Genomic DNA, 10350 nt, shown 5'->3' with positions numbered 1-10350 from the left:
TGTTCGGTTATGAACCATACACAAAACATTAAATAAACGATTCATTCAAAAGAGAAAAAAAAAATAGACAACACTTCATTCAAAAGGAAATGACTTAGCTTCGTGCCATTTTAAAGCTTATAATTCTTATACCAGAGCTCCAATTATGTTTAACTTTTAATTTATATTGTTAGCTAACCCAACGTACTAAACAACATAAACTTACTGAATAACGCATAAACTACCTATATTGCTTCACTAATAAAAGACGCATTATACCTTATTATTTTTCATCAGAGTATTGCATTTCACATAAAAAATTATTCATAAAAATAATATACTATGTATATATAATTATAAATAAATATATATATATATATATATAATTTATCGGTTCGGTTAAATTATTTCTTTGACATTTTTGAACAAAATCAAAATCAAACCAAATATTATTGATTTTTAAAAATATAAAATCAAACCAAATAAAAATTGGTTTGGTTTGATTTTTTGGTTTTTACCTAAACCGTAAACACTCCTACCACCAACCATTATTACATTCACTAATCACTTTCTATAATTACTACCATTAGTCAATACTATATATCGCTAACTGTTATTATCATTTATTACAATCGTCATTAGTCATTAATATCATTCCATTACTAATTATCAATTGTCACCACCAACAATTTTAGGATTAATCACTACTTTCAACCACTATACTATAAGATACTATCCACAACTACCATCATCAATTAACACCATCCCAAATCGACAAACAAAATAACCATTGTTAGTCATCACCACCACCAATTGTATTTTAAAATTTTTTTAAATAGTTTATTGATATAATATTAGATCAATTTAGTATTTTATTTAAATTATATATTTATAATTTTTTAATAAATACAAATTTTAAACATTTAGATGTGATATTGAGAAAACAAGTAGTCTTAACTATTTAGTATTTAGATCTTAATGCAATACCGTGATATTCATATTCAGATCTCTAAATTTTAATGCATATATTAATATTTAGATATGCATTTTGATTCAAACATTTTAATTTTATTGAAAACAAATGAGGTCTTAATCTAAAATTGCAATAATTTGATTTCCCACTTGGAATTATTTTTCCATTTCTCCTCCCCTGCCTTGAACTGTTTATTATTTTTTTCAAAAAAAAAAAAAACATCACTCTCACACAGCTAACCCCTCAGTGCACACACATTGAGGGGACCATTATTTCTCCTTTTTCTCCATTGAAAAGAAACATTTTTCACACACACTCTTTTTAATCCTATGCACACACATTCATTCATGAAGGGAAAGGGCACAACAAGTCCACGTCCAGAAAATAAAGTATTTAATTTTCTAACTAAACTAGTAGCACATCGGGGTTTGCTCAGATTACTGAGCACCCTTACCTCACCTTAAAATTATGAAATCTCTGAAGTCGAGTTCAGTTCAAGTAGCATCTTTATATGTATCGGATCATTTGTGGATTGAAACTCTCTTTTCTGAGTTATCAAAAAAAAAAAGGTAGACTAGCATGATAAACACGACCCCACAGCAACAACCTTGTTAATGTAATGTTAGTCTCATCTCTTTTATATATATATACCCTAATGAGAAACCTTCAGCACACAAAATTTAAAAGAAAATACTCGATAATAAAAACCATGTCAACATCTCAAAATTCACCACAAATTCCTCCCAAGTATTTACGAGAGGATGAATTTAGTGTTGAGTGTAAGAAATTGCTATTAACTCTACCAAAAGAAAGAGGATGGCTTGCATCACATCTCTACAATTATCAAGGTTTTTGGATATCATCAAGAATCCTTCAAGGTGTGATTGCATGTCAACAATTCAAAATCAAGAACGGCTTGGCTAAAACCACTTTTATTTGCTTTAGTGAACCGAATGAAGCATTCCATTTTTGAACAAAATCACCCTTTATTTGTCAACAACACTCATGATCTTGGAAATTAAACTCTATATTGAAGGTCAAGTCCCTAATCAATGGCAAGGTGTTGGTGTGGTGTAGTGGTTATCACGTCAGTCTTACACACTGAAGGTCCCCAGTTCGATCCTGGGCATCAACATTTTTTTTTATCAGCATTACTTTTTTGTTCCGACGGAAATGAATGCTTTCACTATATTATATTTATTTATTTTGGTTTTCCATGGTGTTTGGTACTGATATTGGAGTCCGATTGTATTCGCATTCACGCATTGCAGAGGTCTTTTTTAGGGTTACGCTTTCAAAAGGACTTTTCCCTTTTCAACAGACTCAAATTCGAGACTTCTAGTTAAGGATTTAGATCTCAACTATCCACGAGAATTCATGTTGGTACTATTGTATTATATTATACTAATTTAATAAGAGGGAATAACACTGCGTGGGACAGAGGGCTCGTAGTACTTGCTAGCACGGAGGGAGAAAGGGTTACGATAGCAAGCCCCTCCCCGGCCGGAGGGCCTCTAGGACAAGGAGGCGGCGGACTAAGCTGTCACCAAACTGTCCACCTGCATGCTTAGGTTAATTAAGGGTATTTTGGTCTTTTTTCTTACTCACACGATATTCTCTTAGAAATGCATAGTTTAAAAATGTGGGCCCATTAAACTTTTCAATAAATAAAGAACAGAACTAAAATGCACGTTTATGTATTACGCCAAAGTTAATGGAATACGTTTATGTATTATGTTGTCGGACTTTTTTTATATCACGAAGAAAATTTGTCTATTCCATATTTTCACCTAATATAAAAAAATCAACTGAATTTAAGATTTTTCAAAATCAAGAATGCATCGCATAATAAATAAATAAATAAATAATTGATGAGATTGAAGAGGAAATTCTAATAAATGACTAAATTTTTAACTTTAATAGCAAAATATTAACAGGTTTGTGGTCTGGGCCGATCATTAACCATCTTACAAGTTGCAACAAATTTACGAGGCCCATAAGAATTCCTCTTCCACATACAATTCAAAGCCCAATTTATTGGGCCCATAGTATTAGCACCATTATCATGGGCCCAATAAAGTTATTTTTCTTCTTTTTTTTCGTCTCAGAGAAGTTATTGAAAAAAAGAAGAAGGTAATTTTACACAAATCTCCTAATGTTAAAAGCTAATTATATCATATTTCTACACTTTTTTAAATTACAAAAATCCCTTAAAATTTAAGAATTTTGAATACATCCCGATACATCGCGTCCCGATTTCAGATACATCACTCAACAACCCTATACATCTCATCCCGATTTTGGATACATCACTTAACGTCTCGATACATCACTTCCCGATACATTACCTTTATTGATACAAGACACACCAGTCTCAATACATCGCGTAAGAGTGATGTATCCGGGAATAGGAGAGAGTAGGGATTTTTGATTTTTTTTTCAAATGGTAGAGAATTTTCGAGAATATGATAAAATAAATTGTGTATTTAGGTAATTTTTTCAAAAAAACAACTGTGAAAATAAATATAAAAATAATTTTTTGGTTGAAAAATTCAATTATGAGACTAAATATTTTGTTTCTATTCTCTTAATCTCATTCAACCCAAATAAAGGAAAGAAACAGATAATTTTTCCAATTCTACATTTTCTCTCATATATTTACTTTTCCTTTCATATTTATTTTCAACCTTACACCATATATAAGACCAACAAATAGAACATCGATAATAATTAAATGATTTACCATTTAAAAGTACGTTAAATTTGTGAAAGATTCAAATTCAGAAGGATTAAAAGTCGGATTTCTTAGTTGTTGAGAGACAAAGTTCGCATAGTCCTTCAATGTCAGGCTTTTTGATCGGAGTAGGTGTTTGCTAGGGCAGGACACTTTTCATTCTTCATTCGAAACTAATAAAAAAGTGTGCATATCAATTACATGAAGGTTAACTATGCTTAATCAAAAATCACGATCCAAATTATGATAAATATCGTTCGCTTTGGTCCTACTTCACCAGTACATATTTATCTTTCAAGCTACACTATATCGAGCCATTTACTTTCTTCTTCCATTCTAATGTGAGATTCGCCTAAAATATCATGTGCACCTCATCTTCCAAAGTTTGTCAGCCTAAAAGCTTACCAATTCTATTTGACTCGCCCTCATCACTCATTAGACCATCCTTTCTCAAGAGTGTCACATAAAAACACAAAATTTTATCATTACAACTAGGGGTGTACATGGATCGGGTTGGTTCGAATTTTTTACAAACCAAACCAAACCATTTGTGTCGGGTTATTAAATCTATAAACCAAACAATAAAAATCGGGTTTTTCGATATCAATTTTTTTAGGGTTTTTCGGGGTTTTTCGGGTTTCTCGGGTTTTTTGGTTTTTTTTGGATTTCTCGGGTTTTTCATAGTATCTAATAAAAAGCACAGAGCAGTGCATCTTAAAAAGAGTTCTAGTACAAAATATCAACATATAAGATGGAGGCAGAACACTGTTTGAAGTTTTAACTTTATAATATAACTTTATAAGATGAGCTTTTTTGTATATTATTTAGATGTGCTTCTCAAGTCCAAATTCAAATGTAAGAAAGAAAACAAAAATTATGAAAAAATTTTAAAAAATATTTATAAATTACATTTTAATAAATATTTTTATGTATAACATAATTTAAAAGTAGTATATCTATAATCGGGTCGGTTTGGGTTCGGTTTGACTTTTTTGAGTTAAAATCAAACCAACCCTATAATGGTCGGGTTTTTTTTCCAAACACCAAATCAAGTCAAATCAAACCACTAGTCGGGTTTTTTTTTCGGTTTGATTCGGTTTGTCGGTTTGGTGCGATTTATCGGTTTGCCCTGTACAGCCCTAATTACAACAACTACTCTGTCGTATATAATAGTAATGTATGTGAATTAATTAGCGTTTTTTTATTAATATAGTGTCGTTGAAATCACTTTAACCTAATGTCATCCATTCTAATTAATGTCGTAAGTATTATAATATTACTGACCAAAACAAAAATCAAAAATTTTCTGGTTCAGCTGCCGGCGCATTCATCCCCTCTAAAAATCGATCATATGTTAAATATATTTATATGCCAAATGTCATTTCTAAAATATTGGAGCATTCTTAAAGACATATTAGATTATGGCCACCTGTTATATGAGGTTGATGCATCGTTGCGGTACTGAATTTATCTGGATCGATTTTTTTTAAAATTATGCATAAAATTTTATTAAAATGACAACTAATAATAAGTTGAGCTCTAATTCTAAAATATATATATATATATAATGATTTTAATCTTAAAAATTAAATTCATAAAATTTAAATCTTGATCCGTTTCTACTTATGTTACCAAACTTATTTGTGAGTTGCTTCGTTAAACTATGAGCCAATATTTAGAATTCAACGTTGAGAGGTGCTTGCATGAGCAATCTGTAGTATAGTTTTTTTTTTTTAATGAGAGTGCAAGTGTACGTAATTGAATCATGATGCATATTGTTGGTGAAATTACAAGATTACAAATTATAATTGAAAAATAAAATAAATTCACTTTTTGGCTGAGGAGCGGATATCTCGCTCTTTTTAAGGAGATTCAAGTCCACTGCAGCAAATATTTTCACCAGTCTTGCAGTAGTCCTTTTGACTTGTTCCCTCCAGGATACAACAGTCTTACCACAAAGTGTAACTCAATAAACTCTGGACAAGAGTTGAGTTTAAAGCTTCCCAAAAAAGAACACCTCTTTTCAACTAATAAGAACTCACTTTTTTGACAAACTTAATACATTCAATGTTTTCTTTCTTTAAAAAAAGAAAAGAAAACCTCTCTATTTATAGGAGAGGAAAGCATTCAAAGGATGAAAAAATAATGAAATGTCATTATTAACATTTAGTACACCACTTACTAGTGATAATTATGTTAAAAGAAATTATCATTTAGTGCACCACGTACTAGAGATAATTATATTTAAAAAAAAACATAATGGATTGAGTGATATATGCACTAATGCAAAATAGAATAAAGGAGAGGAAAGCATTCAAAGGATGAAAAAATAATGAAATGTCATTATTAACATTTAGTACACCACTTACTAGTGATAATTATGTTAAAAGAAATTATCATTTAGTGCACCACGTACTAGAGATAATTATATTTAAAAAAAAACATAATGGATTGAGTGATATATGCACTAATGCAAAATAGAATAAAGATGACATTAGATGTCATCAATGGACAATTGCTAAGGCAATTACTTCTACTACCAATGGCCAGAAACAAAAAAAAATGTGGCAATGTAAAATTGCAATATAATAAAATATTAAAATGGCATATTAACAATCTCCCACTCATTTTACTATTATATAAGAGAGTTTATCAACTGAAGGAAAACTACTATACATAATGAAGGTGTGCTCTGCATTGAATCTCCACTTAGTGAAACAATAACGTTTTACTCCAAAGTCATAGTGGTCTCAGACTTGAACTATGACTGCTTAAGAAAAATAAAATATTACTGCTCACACATAGTAATCAAGTTGTTGTCACGAGCTTTCTAAGATAGCACATTACGGCCTTGTGTTATCCCGATTTTATGAGTGCTTTTCAGAATAAGTCAAATTCTCATAGGAAGTGGCATACTTTCACACTCACATAGATGAAATCTGCCGAGAGTGCTCTTGTAAGTTTAACACTCAACTCATACGGGCTACAAATTTTCATTAAGAGTTTTGTAAACTCAACCTCCACAAATCACTAGAGGAAACAATGCACTCACATCATAGGGAAGGAATAAAAAAATAGGGCATTTTTTCACAACAAGTCATCATATGATTCGATTTTTTCCATTGAACCTAGTTATAGGATCTCTAGTCCCCAGGTTGGGTTTCCTCATTTATACAACAACAATAATAACCCAGTGAAATTCTACAATGTGGTACCTGGGAGGGTAAATTGTACGCAAACCTTACTCCTACCAAGGCAGGACGGCTGTTTCTAGGATATCCTCGGCTCAATAAAGCATAAAAAGGCGTTAGATAAGGCCAAGAAGTTAAAAGGTTAATATGTTCAGGTTTCCTCATATATGACTTATGGAATTATAGGCTTCTGTCTTATCCTCCTCGATGTGCTCCAGACATTTTCTTTTGTTAAGACCTTCGTAAGAAGATCTGTAAGATTATTACAAAATTTGATATAATCAACATTAATGGTACCACTTGTCAAATACGATCTTACATTTTTGTGTTTCCTCCTCATAGGTTTGGATTTACCATTGTAATAACGATTTTGAACTCTACCAATTATTGTGGTGCTATCATAATAAATTAAAATTGGAATTTTTAAAATAATAAATATCCTAACCAATTCGCTTCCTCACTAGCTGAAATTAAAGCAATTAGTTCAGCCTCTATGGTAGAGTTAACAATTATAGTTTGTTTTTTTAATTTCCAACAAACAGCATCACCATCTAATGTAAAAATGTAACCAGTGGTAGAACAGGAATCACCTGCTAGAGTGTTCCAATCTACATCAGAAAAGCCTTCAAGTATAGAAGGATATTTTTTATAGAACAAACCACAAGTTTTTGTTCCAACTAAATATCTTATAACTCTTGTTATAGCATGTCAATGTTCATTACCAGGCTTGCTTGCAAACCTACTAAGTAATCTTACTGCATATGCAATAGCAGGTCTAGTGCAATCAGTTACATATCTCAAACTTCCAATTAAGCTAGCATACTCCTTTTGATTTATCACATCATTTTCAGTTTGAATAGAAAACGAGTGTACACTTGAATCAAAAGAGTTAAAACATGCTTGCAATCAAGAAAGTTATATTTTTTCAAAAGATTTTCAACATAATGTGACTGGTCAAGGAAAATTCCATCACATGTTCTAATAATTTTTATTCCAAAAATAAAATTTGCCTCACCAAGATCTTTCATATCCAAATGACTTCTAAGAATATTCTTGGTATCATCAATAACATTCATATTAGAGTCAAAGATCAATAAATCATCAACATATAGGCAAATAATAACATGTGTATTATTCCAAGACTTATGATATATGCACTTATCACAATCTCATTTGTTTTAAAATTATTTTCAATCATGCAGGAATCAAACTTATCATGCCATTGCTTTGGTGCTTGTTTCAACCCATATAGGGATTTAGTAAGTTTACTTACTTTACTTTCTTCGCCTACTTCAAAAAAATCCTCAGGTTGTTCCATATAAAAATTTTTATTAAGTCTCCATTTAAAAAATTAATTTTTACATCCATTTGATGACTATGCAAATCAAAAATTGCATCCATAGCAATTAAAAGTCTAATGAATATAATTCTAGTAACCGAAGAAAAAGTATCAAAAAACTCTAGGTCTTCTAGTTGCTTAAATCCTTTAGCAACTAGTGTAGCCTTATATTTATCAATAAACCCAACTGGTTTTAACTTTTTTCGTAAGACCCATTTGCAACCAATTGTTTTACAACCTGGTGGTAAATCAACTAACTTTCAAGTTTTATTAGAAATTAGTGATTTCATTTCATCATTTACATCCTTTTTCCAAAAAATAAAATCATGTGAAGATAAAGCTTCTTGTAAAGTGAAAGGGTCATCTCCAACATTAAAAACATAAAAATTAAGACTAAAATCTTTTTCTACTCTAGCTCTTTTACTTCTTCTTAACTTAAAATCATCAATTTCTTTATTTTTTAAAGTGGAAGAAGAAGAACTAGATAGTAATAAAATATTTTGTTTAATCTTTTGGCCCCCACTATTTTTAGAATCAAAAAAAATATTATTTTTAATAAAAAATCGCACCACCTGATTCTATTATAATATTATCTTTAAGATTAAAAAATTTATAGACTGTACTATTTGAAGCATAACAAGAAAAAATACAAGTAGTAACTTTCTTACCCAATTTTGTAACTTTGGGATCCATTAGCCCCACAAAGATTAGACAACCCCAAACTCTTAGATATCCCAAACTTGACTTGTGGTATTTTCACAACTCAAAAAGTGTTAGTTTATTCTTTTTATGAGGCACTCAATTTAACACATAACATGCAGTCAAAATAATTTCACCCCAAAAATTAAAAGGTGCATTTGACTCAATAAGCATGATATTAGTCAATTCAATCAAAGTTCTATTTTTTCTTTCCGCTACACTATTAGATGAAGGACAATAAGGAGGAGGAGTTTCATGAATTATTCTCAATGATCTAACAAAATAATTAAACTCATTTGACTCATATTCACGGCCTCTATCACTTCTAATTCTTTTTATTTTTTTTCCAAACTGATTTTCAACCTCATTGAGAAAAAATTTAAAATTTCAAAAGCATCACTTTTATTTTTCATCAAGTAAACATATGTAGACTTAGAAAAATCATCAATGAAAGTGATAAAATATCTATTTCCTCCATGGGTTAAAATTTCTCCAAGTTCACAAATATCAGTGTGAACTAATTCTAATAAATTAGTTTTTCTTTTAACTTGAAAATGAGGTCTTTTAGTGATTTTGTTTTTACTACAAACTTCACACTTTTCAAAAAAAAATTAATCACTGGAATTAATCATAAACTACTTATGATTCCAACATAACAATCATTAATATGACACAAACGAGCATGCCAAAAATTAAAAGAAGAAAGCATATAAACAGAAGTAGAAACTTTATTCATTTCAACATTCAGTTTCAACATCCATCACAAGCATATTCCTTTCCCACAAAAATATTCTTTTACACAATTACATATTGATCAGATTCAATAATCTGTTTAAATCCTGCTTTATTAAGAAGAAAATTAGACATCAAGTTTTTTCTCATGAAAGGAGTATAAAGTACATCTTTCAAAGTTAATACTCTTCCAAGGGTAAAATACAATTCGACATCTCCCGTTCGAAGCACTTGAGTAGTATGAGAATCACCAAGCATGATGATTTTGGGCTCTCCAAAAGGAGTATATTTTTTAAACCAATCTTTGTCATAACAGACATGACGGTTTGCACCAGAATCAACCCGCCATCCATCAACATTCTGAACTATGTTTATGTCTGTTATCATTGCCAGAAAAGGCTCTTCGATAACGTTTGCCTGAGGTATACGACCACAATTCTGGAATGTACAAAATCGAGCAATATGCCCACTCTTGCCACAGACAAAGCACGATCTCTTATCATAAACTTGTTGATTTTGTGCTTAGTTATTTTCACCATTATTTTTCTTGGGAGGTCTATCATTATTTTTCTTGAACTATTTCTTCTTAGGCTTCAAAGAGGTATTTTTGTTAGATTCAGGAGTAGCATTATTTGAAGTAACTAAATTTACCTTCGTTGTGATGTTGCTCTCTTCTTTTTGTAAAAGCGCATCGTGGTACCTT

The 10350-nt window shown here is 30.6% G+C and overlaps 1 non-coding gene across 1 annotated transcript; it reads left to right on the top strand.

Moving 5' to 3' along the window:
* The first annotated feature begins 2014 nt into the window (after window positions 1-2014).
* TRNAV-UAC (transfer RNA valine (anticodon UAC)) lies at window positions 2015-2087 on the top strand. Its single transcript has one exon. It is a non-coding gene; the product is annotated as a tRNA-Val (tRNA).
* Window positions 2088-10350: the final 8263 nt, after the last annotated feature.

This window comes from Solanum dulcamara, chromosome 2 (genome assembly GCF_947179165.1).
Source record: "Solanum dulcamara chromosome 2, daSolDulc1.2, whole genome shotgun sequence".
NCBI classification, from domain to species: domain Eukaryota; kingdom Viridiplantae; phylum Streptophyta; class Magnoliopsida; order Solanales; family Solanaceae; genus Solanum; species Solanum dulcamara.
The sequence above is the reverse complement of the archived record's forward strand: the minus strand, read 5'-3'. Positions and strand labels throughout refer to the sequence as shown.